The sequence below is a fragment of the Apodemus sylvaticus genome, chromosome 20, assembly GCF_947179515.1.
Source record: "Apodemus sylvaticus chromosome 20, mApoSyl1.1, whole genome shotgun sequence".
Classification (NCBI taxonomy): domain Eukaryota; kingdom Metazoa; phylum Chordata; class Mammalia; order Rodentia; family Muridae; genus Apodemus; species Apodemus sylvaticus.
Genome location: NC_067491.1, coordinates 64,017,228 through 64,033,669, shown reverse-complemented (window position 1 = coordinate 64,033,669; position 16,442 = coordinate 64,017,228).

Genomic DNA, 16,442 nt, shown 5'->3' with positions numbered 1-16,442 from the left:
GAAGGCACAGGAGAGTTTTCTCTCGAAAGAATATGTAAGAATACCACGTTATAATGAAATACAGTTATGCAGAGTAAAGACAAATACCTAGGTATTGGAAACACTTTCCGAGAAGAATTAAAGCATCGTACAAAATTAGCTTGTATCTCCTAAACTACACGTTGTAACTCGAAAAGAATTCGTGTGGCGTGTACGTCTAATCGCATAGCCTCAAAAGACAACCCAAAGGAGAATTTACTTTCGTCAAAATTTTTCAGAAAATCACGTTTTAATTAAATCCCGCATCGTGCGAAATTATCTTGATTTTCCTAAACAATACGTTGTATCTCGAAAAGCTTTCGTGTTGCGTGTATGTCTAAGTGTGTAGCCTCAAAAGAGAAGGCACAGGAGAGTTTTCTCACGAAAGAATATGTAAGAATACCACGTTATAATGAAATACAGTTTTGCAGAGTAAAGACAAATACGTAGGTATTGGAAACACTTTTGGAGAAGAAATAACGCATCGTACAAAATTAGCTTGTATCTCCTAAACTACACGTTGTAACTCGAAAAGAATTGGTGTGGCATGTACGTCTAATCGTGTAGCCTCAAAAGAGATCCCAAAGGAGAATTTTCTTTCGTCAATATTTTCAGAAAATCACGTTTTAAGGAAATCCCGCATCGTGCGAAATTATCTTGTTTTTCCTAAACAACACCTTGTTACTCGAAAAGCTTTCGTATTGCGTGTATGTCTAAGTGTGTAGCCTCAAAAGAGAAGGCACAGGAGAGTTTTCTCTCGAAAGAATATGTAATAATACCACGTTATAATGAAATACCGTTTTGCAGAGTAAAGACAAATACGTAGGTATTGGAAACACTTTTGGAGAAGAAATAACGCATCGTACAAAATTAGCTTGTATCTCCTAAACTACACGTTGTAACTCGAAAAGAATTGGTGTGGCGTGTACGTCTAAACCTGTAGCCTCAAAAGAGAACCCAAAGGAGAATTTACTTTCGTCAAAAGTTTTCAGAAAATAACGTTTTAAGCTAATCCCGCATCGTGCGAAATTATCTGGTTTTCCTAAACAACACGTTGTAACTCGAAAAGCTTTCGTGTTCCGTGTATGTCTAAGTGTGTAGCCTCAAAAGAGAAGGCACAGGAGAGTTTTCTCTCTAAAGGATATGTAAGAATATCACGTTATAAGGAAATACAGTTTTGCAGAGTAAATACAAATACAAAGGTATTGGAAACACTTTTCGAGAAGAAATAACGCATCGTACAAAATTAGCTTTTATCTCCAAAACTACACGTTGTAACTAAAAAAGAATTGGTGTGGCGTGTACGTCTAAACGTGTAGCCTTAAAAGAGAACCCAAAGGAGAATTTTCTTTCGTCAAAATTTTTCAGAAAATCACGTTTTAAGGAAATCCCGCATCATGCGAAATTATCTTGTTTTTCCTAAACAACACGTTGTAACTCGAAAAGCTTTCGTGTTGCGTGTATGTCTAAGTGTGTAGCCTCAAAAGAGAAGGCACAGGAGAGTTTTCCCTCCAAAGAATATGTTAGAATACCACGTTATAAGGAAATACAGATTCGCAGAGTAAAGACAAATACTTACGTATTGGAAACACTTTATGAGAAGAATTAACGCATCCTACAAAATTAGCTTTTAACTCCAAAACTACACGTTGTAACTCGAAAAGAATTGGTGTGGCGTGTACGTCTAAACGTGTAGCCTCAAAAGAGAACCCAAAGGAGAATTTTCTTTCGTCAAAATTTTTCAGAAAATCACGTTTTAAGGAAATCCCGCATCATGCGAAATTATCTTGTTTTTCCTAAACAACACGTTGTAACTCGAAAAGCTTTCGTGTTGCGTGTATGTCTAAGTGTGTAGCCTCAAAAGAGAAGGCACAGGAGAGTTTTCCCTCCAAAGAATATGTTAGAATACCACGTTATAAGGAAATACAGATTCGCAGAGTAAAGACAAATACTTATGTATTGGAAACACTTTAGGAGAAGAATTAACGCATCCTACAAAATTAGCTTTTATCTCCAAAACTACACGTTGTAACTCGGAAAGAATTGGTGTGGCGTGTACGTCTAAATGTGTAGACTCAAAAGAGAACCCAAAGGAGAATTTTCTTTCGTCAAAATTTTTCGAAAATCACGTTTTAAGGAAATCCCGCATCCTGCGAAATTATCTTGTTTTTCCTAAACAACACCTTGTTACTCGAAAAGCTTTCGTGTTGCGTGTATGTCTAAGTGTGTAGCCTCAAAAGAGAAGGCACAGGAGAGTTTTCTCTCGAAAGAATATGTAGGAATACCACGTTATAATGAAATACAGTTTTGCAGAGTAAAGACAAATACGTAGGTACTGGAAACACTTTTGGAGAAGAAATAACGCATCGTACAAAATTAGCTTGTATCTCCTAAACTACACGTTGTAACTCGAAAAGAATTGGTGTGGCGTGTACGTCTAAACCTGTAGCCTCAAAAGAGAACCCAAAGGAGAATTTACTTTCGTCAAAAGTTTTCAGAAAATCACGTTTTAAGCTAATCCCGCATCGTGCGAAATTATCTTGTTTTTCCTAAACAACACGTTGTAACTCGAAAAGCTTTCGTGTTGCGTGTATGTCTAAGTGTGTAGCATCAAAAGAGAAGGCACAGGAGAGTTTTCTCTCTAAAGGATATGTAAGAATATCACGTTATAAGGAAATACAGTTTTGCAGAGTAAATACAAATACATAGGTATTGGAAACACTTTTCGAGAAGAAATAACGCATCGTACAAAGTTAGCTTTTATCTCCAAAACTACACGTTGTAACTCAAAAAGAATTGGTGTGGCATGTACGTCTAAACGTGTAGCCTTAAAAGAGAACCCAAAGGAGAATTTTCTTTCGTCAAAATTTTTCAGAAAATCACGTTTTAAGGAAATCCCGCATCATGCGAAATTATCTTGTTTTTTCTAAACAACACGTTGTAACTCGAAAAGCTTTCGTGTTGCGTGTATGTCTAAGTGTGTAGCCTCAAAAGAGAAGGCACAGGAGAGTTTTCCCTCCAAAGAATATGTTAGAATACCACGTTATAAGGAAATACAGATTTGCAGAGTAAAGACAAATACTTACGTATTGGAAACACTTTATGAGAAGAATTAACGCATCCTACAAAATTAGCTTTTAACTCCAAAACTACACGTTGTAACTCGAAAAGAATAGGTGTGGCGTGTACGTCTAAACGTGTAGCCTCAAAAGAGAACCCAAAGGAGAATTTTCTTTTGTCAAAATTTTTCAGAAAATCACGTTTTAAAGAAATCCCGCATCATGCGAAATTATCTTGTTTTTCCTGAAAAACACGTTGTAACTGGAAAATTTTTCGTGTTGCGTGTATGTCTAAGTGTGTAGCCTCTAAAGAGAAGGCACAGGAGAGTTTTCTCTCGAAAGAATATGTTAGAATACCACGTTATAAGGAAATACAGATTTGCAGAGTAAAGACAAATACTTACGTATTGGAAACACTTTATGAGAAGAATTAACGCATCCTACAAAATTAGCTTTTATCTCCAAAACTACACGTTGTAACTCGGAAAGAATTGGTGTGGCGTGTACGTCTAAACGTGTAGACTCAAAAGAGAACCCAAAGGAGAATTTTCTTTCGTCAAAATTTTTCAGAAAATCACGTTTTAAGGAAATCCCGCATCCTGCGAAATTATCTTGTTTTTCCTAAACAACACGTTGTAACTCGAAAAGCTTTCGTGTTGCGTGTATGTCTAAGTGTGTAGCCTCAAAAGAGAAGGCACAGGAGAGTTTTCTCTCGAAAGAATATGTAAGAATACCACGTTATAAGGAAATACAGTTTTGCAGAGTAAAGACAAATACGTAGGTATTGGAAACACTTTTCGAGAAGAAATAATGCATCGTACAAAATTAGCTTGTATCTCCTAAACTACACGTTGTAACTCGAAACGAATTGGTATGGCGTGTACGTCTAAACGTGTAGCCTCAAAAGAGAACCCAAAGGAGAATTTTCTTTCCTCAAAATTTTTCCGAAAATCACGTTTTAAGGAAATCCCGCATTGTGCGAAATTATCTTGTTTTTCCTAAACAACACGTTGTAACTCGAAAAGCTTTTGTGTTGCGTGTATGTCTAAGTGTGTAGCCTCAAAAAAGAAGGCACAGGAGAGTTTTCTCTCCAAAGAATATGTAAGAAAACCACGTTATAAGGAAATACAGTTTTGCAGAGTAAAGACATATAAGTACGTTTTGGAAACACTTTACGAGAAGAAATAATGCATCGTACAATATTAGCTTGTATCTCCTAAACTACACGTGGTAACTCGAAAAGAATTGGTGTGGCGTGTACGTCTAAACCTGTAGCCTCAAAAGAGAACCCAAAGGAGAATTATCTTTCGTCAAAATTTTTCAGAAAATCACGTTTTAAGGAAATCCCGCATCGTGCGAAATTATCTTGTTTTTCCTAAACAACACGTTGTAACTCGAAAAGCTTTCGTCTTGCTTGTATGTCTAAGTGTGTAGCCTCAAAAGAGAAGGGACAGGAGAGTTTTCTATCAAAAGAATATGTAAGAATACCACGTTATAAGGAAATACATTTTTGCAGAGTAAAGACAAATAAGTACGTATTGGAAACACTTTAGCCGAAGAAGTAACGCATCGTACAAAATTAGCTTGTATCTCCAAAACTAATCGTTGTAACTCGAAAAGAATTGGTGTTGCGTGTATGTCTAAACGTGTAGCCTCAAAAGAGAACCGATAGCAGAATTTTCTTTAGTCAAAATTTTTCAGAAAATCACGTTTTAAGGAAATCCCGCATTGTGCGAAATTATCTTGTTTTTCCTAAACAACACGTTGTAACTCGAAAAGCTTTTGTGTTGCGTGTATGTCTAAGTGTGTAGCCTCAAAAAAGAAGGCACAGGAGACTTTGCTCTCGAAATAATATGTAAGAATACCACGTTATAAGGAAATACAGTTTTGCAGAGTAAACACATATATGTATGTTTTGGAAAGACTTTACAAGAAGAAATAATGCATCGTACAAAATTAGCTTGTATCTCCTAAACTACAAGTTGTAACTCGAAAGGAATTGGTGTGGCGTCTACGTCTAAACGTGTAACCTCAAAAGAGAACCCAAAGGAGAATTTTCTTTCGCCAAATTTTTCAGAAAATCATGTTTTATGGAAATCCCGCATCGTGCGAAATTATCTTGTTTTTCCTAAACAACACGGTGTAACTCGAAAAGCTTTCGTGTTGCGTGTATGTCTAAGTGTGTAGCCTCAAAAGAGAAGGCACAAGAGAGTTTTCTCACGAAAGAATATGTAAGAATACCACGTTATAAGTAAATACAGTTTTGCAGAGAAAAGACAAATACGTACATATTGGAAACACTTTACCAGAAGAAATAACGCATCGTACATCATTAGCTTGTATCTCCAAAACTACAGGTTGTAACTCGAAAAGAATTGGTGTGGCATGTACGTCTAAACGTGTAGCCTCAAAAGAGAACTGAAAGGAGAATTTTCTTTCGTCAAATTTTTCAGAAAATCACGTTTTAAGGAAATCCAGCATCATGCGAAATTATCTTGTTTTTCCTCAACAACATGTTGTAACTCGAAAAGCTTTCGTGTTACGTGTATGTCTAAGTGTGTAGCCTCAAAAGAGAAGGCACAGGAGAGTTTTCTCTCGAAAGAATATGTAAGAATACCACGTTATAAGGAAATACAGTTTTGCAGAGTAAAGACATATACGTACGTATTTGAAAAACTTTACGAGAAGAAATAATGCATCGTAAAAATTAGGTTGTATCTCCAAAACTACACGTTGTAACTCGAAAAGAATTGGTGTGGCGTGTACGTCTAAACATGTAGCCTCAAACGAGAACCAAAAGGAGAATTTTCTTTCGTCAAAATTTTTCAGAAAATAACGTTTAAAGGAAATCCCGCATCGTCCGAAATTATCTTGTTTTTCCTAAACAACACGTTGTAAATCGAAAAGCTTTTGTGTTGCGTGTATGTCAAAGTATGTAGCCTCAAAAGAGAAGGCACAGGAGAGTTTTCTCTCGAAAGAATATGTAAGAATACCACATTATAAGGAAATACAGTGTTGCAGAGTAAAATAAATAATTACGTATTGGAAACACTCTAAGAGAAGAAATAACACATCATAAAAAAATTAGCATGTATCTCCTAAACTACACGTTGTAACTCGAAAAGAATTGGTGTGGCGTGTACGTCTAAACATGTAGCCTCAAAAGAGAACCGAAAGGAGAATTTTATTTCGTCAAATTTTTTCAAAAATCACGTTTTAAGGAAATCCCGCATCATGCGAAATTCTCTTGTTTTTCCTAAACAACACGTTTTAACTCGAAAAGCTTTCGCGTTGCGTGTTTGTCTAAGTGTGTAGCCTCAAAGGAGAAGGCACAGGAGAGTTTTCTCTCGAAAGAATATGTAAGAATACCACGTTATAAGTAAATACAGTTTTGCAGAGTAGAGACAAATTAGTACTTATTGGAAACACTTTTGGAGAAGAAATAACGCATCGTACATAATTAGCTTGTATCTCCAGAACTACACGTTGTAACTCGAAAAGAATTGGTGTGGCGTGTACGTCTAAACGTGTAGCCTCAAAAGAGAACCGAAAGGAGAAATTTCTTTCGTCAAAATTTTTCAGAAAATCACGTTTTAAGTAAATCCCGCATCATGCGAAATTATCTTGTTTTTCCTAAACAACATGTTGTAACTCGAAAAGCTTTCGTGTTACGTGTATGTCTAAGTGTGTAGCCTCAAAAGAGAAGGCACAGGAGAGTTTTCTCTTGAAAGAATATGTAAGAATACCACGTTATAAGGAAATACAGTTTTGCAGAGTAAAGACATATACGTACGTATTTGAAAAACTTTACGAGAAGAAATAATGCATCGTAAAAATTAGGTTGTATCTCCAAAACTACACGTTGTAACTCGAAAAGAATTGGTGTGGCGTGTACGTCTAAACATGTAGCCTCAAAAGAGAACCAAAAGGAGAATTTTCTTTCGTCAAAATTTTTCAGAAAATAACGTTTAAAGGAAATCCCGCATCGTCAGAAATTATCTTGTTTTTCCTAAACAACACGTTGTAACTCGAAAAGCTTTTGTGTTGCGTGTATGTCAAAGTATGTAGCCTCAAAAGAGAAGGCACAGGAGAGTTTTCTCTCGAAAGAATATGTAAGAATACCACGTTATAAGGAAATACAGTGTTGCAGAGTAAAATAAATAATTACGTATTGGAAACACTCTACGAGAAGAAATAACACATCATAAAAAAATTAGCTTGTATCTCCTAAACTACACGTTGTAACTCGAAAAGAATTGGTGTGGCGTGTACGTCTAAACGTGTAGCCTCAAAAGAGAACCGAAAGGAGAATTTTATTTCGTCAAATTTTTTCAAAAATCACGTTTTAAGGAAATCCCGCATCGTGCGAAATTCTCTTGTTTTTCCTAAACAACACGTTTTAACTCGAAAAGCTTTCGCGTTGCGTGTATGTCTAAGTGTGTAGCCTCAAAGGAGAAGGCACAGGAGAGTTTTCTCTCGAAAGAATATGTAAGAATACCACGTTATAAGTAAATACAGTTTTGCAGAGTAAAGACAAATTAGTACTTATTGGAAACACTTTTGGAGAAGAAATAACGCATCGTACATAATTAGCTTGTATCTCCAGAACTACACGTTGTAACTCGAAAAGAATTGGTGTGGCGTGTACGTCTAAACGTGTAGCCTCAAAAGAGAACCGAAAGGAGAAATTTCTTTCGTCAAAATTTTTCAGAAAATCACGTTTTAAGTAAATCCCGCATCATGCGAAATTATCTTGTTTTTCCTAAACAACACGTTGTAACTCGAAAAGCTTTCGTGTTACGTGTATGTCTAAGTGTGTAGCCTCAAAAAAGAAGGCACAGGAGAGTTTTCTCTCCAAAGAATATGTAAGAAAACCACGTTATAAGGAAATACAGTTTTGCAGAGTAAAGACATATAAGTACGTTTTGGAAACACTTTACGAGAAGAAATAACGCATCGTACAATATTAGCTTGTATCTCCTAAACTACACGTGGTAACTCGAAAAGAATTGGTGTGGCGTGTACGTCTAAACCTGTAGCCTCAAAAGAGAACCCAAAGGAGAATTTTCTTTCGTCAAAATTTTTCAGAAAATCACGGTTTAAGGAAATCCCGCATCGTGCGAAATTATCTTGTTTTTCCTAAACAACACGTTGTAACTCGAAAAGCTTTCGTCTTGCTTGTATGTCTAAGTGTGTAGCCTCAAAAGAGAAGGGACAGGAGAGTTTTCTATCAAAAGAATATGTAAGAATACCACGTTATAAGGAAATACATTTTTGCAGAGTAAAGACAAATACGTACGTATTGGAAACACTTTAGGAGAAGAAGTAACGCATCGTACAAAATTAGTTGTATCTCCAAAACTAATCGTTGTAACTCGAAAAGAATTGGTGTTGCGTGTATGTCTAAACGTGTAGCCTCAAAAGAGAACCGATAGCAGAATTTTCTTTAGTCAAAATTTTTCAGAAAATCACGTTTTAAGGAAATCCCGCATTGTGTGAAATTATCTTGTTTTTCCTAAACAACACGTTGTAACTCGAAAACTTTTGTGTTGCGTGTATGTCTAAGTGTGTAGCCTCAAAAAAGAAGGCACAGGAGACTTTGCTCTCGAAATAATATGTAAGAATACCACGTTATAAGGAAATACAGTTTTGCAGAGTAAACACATATATGTATGTTTTGGAAAGACTTTACAAGAAGAAATAATGCATCGTACAAAATTAGCTTGTATCTCCTAAACTACAAGTTGTAACTCGAAAGGAATTGGTGTGGCGTCTACGTCTAAACGTGTAACCTCAAAAGAGAACCCAAAGGAGAATTTTCTTTCGCCAAATTTTTCAGAAAATCATGTTTTATGGAAATCCCGCATCGTGCGAAATTATCTTGTTTTTCCTAAACAACACGGTGTAACTCGAAAAGCTTTCGTGTTGCGTGTATGTCTAAGTGTGTAGCCTCAAAAGAGAAGGCACAAGAGAGTTTTCTCACGAAAGAATATGTAAGAATACCACGTTATAAGTAAATACAGTTTTGCAGAGTAAAGACAAATACGTACATATTGGAAACACTTTACCAGAAGAAATAACGCATCGTACATCATTAGCTTGTATCTCCAAAACTACAGGTTGTAACTCGAAAAGAATTGGTGTGGCATGTACGTCTAAATGTGTAGCCTCAAAAGAGAACTGAAAGGAGAATTTTCTTTCGTCAAATTTTTCAGAAAATCACGTTTTAAGGAAATCCAGCATCATGCGAAATTATCTTGTTTTTCCTAAACAACATGTTGTAACTCGAAAAGCTTTCGTGTTACGTGTATGTCTAAGTGTGTAGCCTCAAAAGAGAAGGCACAGGAGAGTTTTCTCTCGAAAGAATATGTAAGAATACCACGTTATAAGGAAATACAGTTTTGCAGAGTAAAGACATATACGTACGTATTTGAAAAACTTTACGAGAAGAAATAATGCATCGTAAAAATTAGGTTGTATCTCCAAAACTACACGTTGTAACTCGAAAAGAATTGGTGTGGCGTGTACGTCTAAACATGTAGCCTCAAAAGAGAACCAAAAGGAGAATTTTCTTTCGTCAAAATTTTTCAGAAAATAACGTTTAAAGGAAATCCCGCATCGTCCGAAATTATCTTGTTTTTCCTAAACAACACGTTGTAACTCGAAAAGCTTTTGTGTTGCGTGTATGTCAAAGTATGTAGCCTCAAAAGAGAAGGCACAGGAGAGTTTTCTCTCGAAAGAATATGTAAGAATACCACGTTATAAGGAAATACAGTGTTGCAGAGTAAAATAAATAATTACGTATTGGAAACACTCTATGAGAAGAAATAACACATCATAAAAAAATTAGCTTGTATCTCCTAAACTACACGTTGTAACTCGAAAAGAATTGGTGTGGCGTGTACGTCTAAACGTGTAGCCTCAAAAGAGAACCGAAAGGAGAATTTTATTTCGTCAAATTTTTTCAAAAATCACGTTTTAAGGAAATCCCGCATCGTGCGAAATTCTCTTGTTTTTCCTAAACAACACGTTTTAACTCGAAAAGCTTTCGCGTTGCGTGTATGTCTAAGTGTGTAGCCTCAAAGGAGAAGGCACAGGAGAGTTTTCTCTCGAAAGAATATGTAAGAATACCACGTTATAAGTAAATACAGTTTTGCAGAGTAAAGACAAATTAGTACTTATTGGAAACACTTTTGGAGAAGAAATAACGCATCGTACATAATTAGCTTGTATCTCCAGAACTACACGTTGTAACTCGAAAAGAATTGGTGTGGCGTGTACGTCTAAACGTGTAGCCTCAAAAGAGAACCCAAAGGAGAATTTTCTTTCGTCAAAATTTTTCCGAAAATCACGTTTTAAGGAAATCCCGCATCGTGCGAAATTATCTTGTTTTTCCTAAACAACACGTTGTAACTCGAAAAGCTTTCGTGTTACGTGTATGTCTAAGTGTGTAGCCTCAAAAAAGAAGGCACAGGAGAGTTTTCTCTCAAAAGAATATGTAAGAAAACCACGTTATAAGGAAATACAGTTTTGCAGAGTAAAGACATATACGTACGTATTTGAAAAACTTTACGAGAAGAAATAATGCATCGTAAAAATTAGGTTGTATCTCCAAAACTACACGTTGTAACTGGAAAGAATTGGTGTGGCGTGTACGTCTAAACATGTAGCCTCAAAAGAGAACCAAAAGGAGAATTTTCTTTCGTCAAAATTTTTCAGAAAATAACGTTTAAAGGAAATCCCGCATCGTCCGAAATTATCTTGTTTTTCCTAAACAACACGTTGTAAATCGAAAAGCTTTTGTGTTGCGTGTATGTCAAAGTATGTAGCCTCAAAAGAGAAGGCACAGGAGAGTTTTCTCTCGAAAGAATATGTAAGAATACCACATTATAAGGAAATACAGTGTTGCAGAGTAAAATAAATAATTACGTATTGGAAACACTCTAAGAGAAGAAATAACACATCATAAAAAAATTAGCATGTATCTCCTAAACTACACGTTGTAACTCGAAAAGAATTGGTGTGGCGTGTACGTCTAAACATGTAGCCTCAAAAGAGAACCGAAAGGAGAATTTTATTTCGTCAAATTTTTTCAAAAATCACGTTTTAAGGAAATCCCGCATCATGCTAAATTCTCTTGTTTTTCCTAAACAACACGTTTTAACTCGAAAAGCTTTCGCGTTGCGTGTATGTCTAAGTGTGTAGCCTCAAAGGAGAAGGCACAGGAGAGTTTTCTCTCGAAAGAATATGTAAGAATACCACGTTATAAGTAAATACAGTTTTGCAGAGTAGAGACAAATTAGTACTTATTGGAAACACTTTTGGAGAAGAAATAACGCATCGTACATAATTAGCTTGTATCTCCAGAACTACACGTTGTAACTCGAAAAGAATTGGTGTGGCGTGTACGTCTAAACGTGTAGCCTCAAAAGAGAACCGAAAGGAGAAATTTCTTTCGTCAAAATTTTTCAGAAAATCACGTTTTAAGTAAATCCCGCATCATGCGAAATTATCTTGTTTTTCCTAAACAACATGTTGTAACTCGAAAAGCTTTCGTGTTACGTGTATGTCTAAGTGTGTAGCCTCAAAAGAGAAGGCACAGGAGAGTTTTCTCTTGAAAGAATATGTAAGAATACCACGTTATAAGGAAATACAGTTTTGCAGAGTAAAGACATATACGTACGTATTTGAAAAACTTTACGAGAAGAAATAATGCATCGTAAAAATTAGGTTGTATCTCCAAAACTACACGTTGTAACTCGAAAAGAATTGGTGTGGCGTGTACGTCTAAACATGTAGCCTCAAAAGAGAACCAAAAGGAGAATTTTCTTTCGTCAAAATTTTTCAGAAAATAACGTTTAAAGGAAATCCCGCATCGTCAGAAATTATCTTGTTTTTCCTAAACAACACGTTGTAACTCGAAAAGCTTTTGTGTTGCGTGTATGTCAAAGTATGTAGCCTCAAAAGAGAAGGCACAGGAGAGTTTTCTCTCGAAAGAATATGTAAGAATACCACGTTATAAGGAAATACAGTGTTGCAGAGTAAAATAAATAATTACGTATTGGAAACACTCTACGAGAAGAAATAACACATCATAAAAAAATTAGCTTCTATCTCCTAAACTACACGTTGTAACTCGAAAAGAATTGGTGTGGCGTGTACGTCTAAACGTGTAGCCTCAAAAGAGAACCGAAAGGAGAATTTTATTTCGTCAAATTTTTTCAAAAATCACGTTTTAAGGAAATCCTGCATCGTGCGAAATTCTCTTGTTTTTCCTAAACAACACGTTTTAACTCGAAAAGCTTTCGCGTTGCGTGTATGTCTAAGTGTGTAGCCTCAAAGGAGAAGGCACAGGAGAGTTTTCTCTCGAAAGAATATGTAAGAATACCACGTTATAAGTAAATACAGTTTTGCAGAGTAAAGACAAATTAGTACTTATTGGAAACACTTTTGGAGAAGAAATAACGCATCGTACATAATTAGCTTGTATCTCCAGAACTACACGTTGTAACTCGAAAAGAATTGGTGTGGCGTGTACGTCTAAACGTGTAGCCTCAAAAGAGAACCGAAAGGAGAAATTTCTTTCGTCAAAATTTTTCAGAAAATCACGTTTTAAGTAAATCCCGCATCATGCGAAATTATCTTGTTTTTCCTAAACAACACGTTGTAACTCGAAAAGCTTTCGTGTTACGTGTATGTCTAAGTGTGTAGCCTCAAAAAAGAAGGCACAGGAGAGTTTTCTCTCCAAAGAATATGTAAGAAAACCACGTTATAAGGAAATACAGTTTTGCAGAGTAAAGACATATAAGTACGTTTTGGAAACACTTTACGAGAAGAAATAACGCATCGTACAATATTAGCTTGTATCTCCTAAACTACACGTGGTAACTCGAAAAGAATTGGTGTGGCGTGTACGTCTAAACCTGTAGCCTCAAAAGAGAACCCAAAGGAGAATTTTCTTTCGTCAAAATTTTTCAGAAAATCACGGTTTAAGGAAATCCCGCATCGTGCGAAATTATCTTGTTTTTCCTAAACAACACGTTGTAACTCGAAAAGCTTTCGTCTTGCTTGTATGTCTAAGTGTGTAGCCTCAAAAGAGAAGGGACAGGAGAGTTTTCTATCAAAAGAATATGTAAGAATACCACGTTATAAGGAAATACATTTTTGCAGAGTAAAGACAAATACGTACGTATTGGAAACACTTTAGGAGAAGAAGTAACGCATCGTACAAAATTAGTTGTATCTCCAAAACTAATCGTTGTAACTCGAAAAGAATTGGTGTTGCGTGTATGTCTAAACGTGTAGCCTCAAAAGAGAACCGATAGCAGAATTTTCTTTAGTCAAAATTTTTCAGAAAATCACGTTTTAAGGAAATCCCGCATTGTGTGAAATTATCTTGTTTTTCCTAAACAACACGTTGTAACTCGAAAACTTTTGTGTTGCGTGTATGTCTAAGTGTGTAGCCTCAAAAAAGAAGGCACAGGAGACTTTGCTCTCGAAATAATATGTAAGAATACCACGTTATAAGGAAATACAGTTTTGCAGAGTAAACACATATATGTATGTTTTGGAAAGACTTTACAAGAAGAAATAATGCATCGTACAAAATTAGCTTGTATCTCCTAAACTACAAGTTGTAACTCGAAAGGAATTGGTGTGGCGTCTACGTCTAAACGTGTAACCTCAAAAGAGAACCCAAAGGAGAATTTTCTTTCGCCAAATTTTTCAGAAAATCATGTTTTATGGAAATCCCGCATCGTGCGAAATTATCTTGTTTTTCCTAAACAACACGGTGTAACTCGAAAAGCTTTCGTGTTGCGTGTATGTCTAAGTGTGTAGCCTCAAAAGAGAAGGCACAAGAGAGTTTTCTCACGAAAGAATATGTAAGAATACCACGTTATAAGTAAATACAGTTTTGCAGAGTAAAGACAAATACGTACATATTGGAAACACTTTACCAGAAGAAATAACGCATCGTACATCATTAGCTTGTATCTCCAAAACTACAGGTTGTAACTCGAAAAGAATTGGTGTGGCATGTACGTCTAAACGTGTAGCCTCAAAAGAGAACTGAAAGGAGAATTTTCTTTCGTCAAATTTTTCAGAAAATCACGTTTTAAGGAAATCCAGCATCATGCGAAATTATCTTGTTTTTCCTAAACAACATGTTGTAACTCGAAAAGCTTTCGTGTTACGTGTATGTCTAAGTGTGTAGCCTCAAAAGAGAAGGCACAGGAGAGTTTTCTCTCGAAAGAATATGTAAGAATACCACGTTATAAGGAAATACAGTTTTGCAGAGTAAAGACATATACGTACGTATTTGAAAAACTTTACGAGAAGAAATAATGCATCGTAAAAATTAGGTTGTATCTCCAAAACTACACATTGTAACTCGAAAAGAATTGGTGTGGCGTGTACGTCTAAACATGTAGCCTCAAAAGAGAACCAAAAGGAGAATTTTCTTTCGTCAAAATTTTTCAGAAAATAACGTTTAAAGGAAATCCCGCATCGTCCGAAATTATCTTGTTTTTCCTAAACAACACGTTGTAACTCGAAAAGCTTTTGTGTTGCGTGTATGTCAAAGTATGTAGCCTCAAAAGAGAAGGCACAGGAGAGTTTTCTCTCGAAAGAATATGTAAGAATACCACGTTATAAGGAAATACAGTGTTGCAGAGTAAAATAAATAATTACGTATTGGAAACACTCTATGAGAAGAAATAACACATCATAAAAAAATTAGCTTGTATCTCCTAAACTACACGTTGTAACTCGAAAAGAATTGGTGTGGCGTGTACGTCTAAACGTGTAGCCTCAAAAGAGAACCGAAAGGAGAATTTTATTTCGTCAAATTTTTTCAAAAATCACGTTTTAAGGAAATCCCGCATCATGCGAAATTCTCTTGTTTTTCCTAAACAACACGTTTTAACTCGAAAAGCTTTCGCGTTGCGTGTATGTCTAAGTGTGTAGCCTCAAAGGAGAAGGCACAGGAGAGTTTTCTCTCGAAAGAATATGTAAGAATACCACGTTATAAGTAAATACAGTTTTGCAGAGTAAAGACAAATTAGTACTTATTGGAAACACTTTTGGAGAAGAAATAACGCATCGTACATAATTAGCTTGTATCTCCAGAACTACACGTTGTAACTCGAAAAGAATTGGTGTGGCGTGTACGTCTAAACGTGTAGCCTCAAAAGAGAACCGAAAGGAGAATTTTCTTTCGTCAAAATTTTTCCGAAAATCACGTTTTAAGGAAATCCCGCATCGTGCGAAATTATCTTGTTTTTCCTAAACAACACGTTGTAACTCGAAAAGCTTTCGTGTTACGTGTATGTCTAAGTGTGTAGCCTCAAAAAAGAAGGCACAGGAGAGTTTTCTCTCCAAAGAATATGTAAGAAAACCACGTTATAAGGAAATACAGTTTTGCAGAGTAAAGACATATAAGTACGTTTTGGAAACACTTTACGAGAAGAAATAACGCATCGTACAATATTAGCTTGTATCTCCTAAACTACACGTGGTAACTCGAAAAGAATTGGTGTGGCGTGTACGTCTAAACATGTAGCCTCAAAAGAGAACCCAAAGGAGAATTTTCTTTCGTCAAAATTTTTCAGAAAATCACGTTTTAAGGAAATCCCGCATCGTGCGAAATTATCTTGTTTTTCCTAAACAACACGTTGTAACTCGAAAAGCTTTCGTCTTGCTTGTATGTCTAAGTGTGTAGCCTCAAAAGAGAAGGGACAGGAGAGTTTTCTATCAAAAGAATATGTAAGAATACCACGTTATAAGGAAATACATTTTTGCAGAGTAAAGACAAATACGTACGTATTGGAAACACTTTAGGAGAAGAAGTAACGCATCGTACAAAATTAGCTTGTATCTCCAAAACTAATCGTTGTAACTCGAAAAGAATTGGTGTTGCGTGTATGTCTAAACGTGTAGCCTCAAAAGAGAACCGATAGCAGAATTTTCTTTAGTCAAAATTTTTCAGAAAATCACGTTTTAAGGAAATCCCGCATTGTGTGAAATTATCTTGTTTTTCCTAAACAACACGTTGTAACTCGAAAAGCTTTTGTGTTGCGTGTATGTCTAAGTGTGTAGCCTCAAAAAAGAAGGCACAGGAGACTTTGCTCTCGAAATAATATGTAAGAATACCACGTTATAAGGAAATACAGTTTTGCAGAGTAAACACATATATGTATGTTTTGGAAAGACTTTACAAGAAGAAATAATGCATCGTACAAAATTAGCTTGTATCTCCTAAACTACAAGTTGTAACTCGAAAGGAATTGGTGTGGCGTCTACGTCTAAACGTGTAACCTCAAAAGAGAACCCAAAGGAGAATTTTCTTTCGCCAAATTTTTCAGA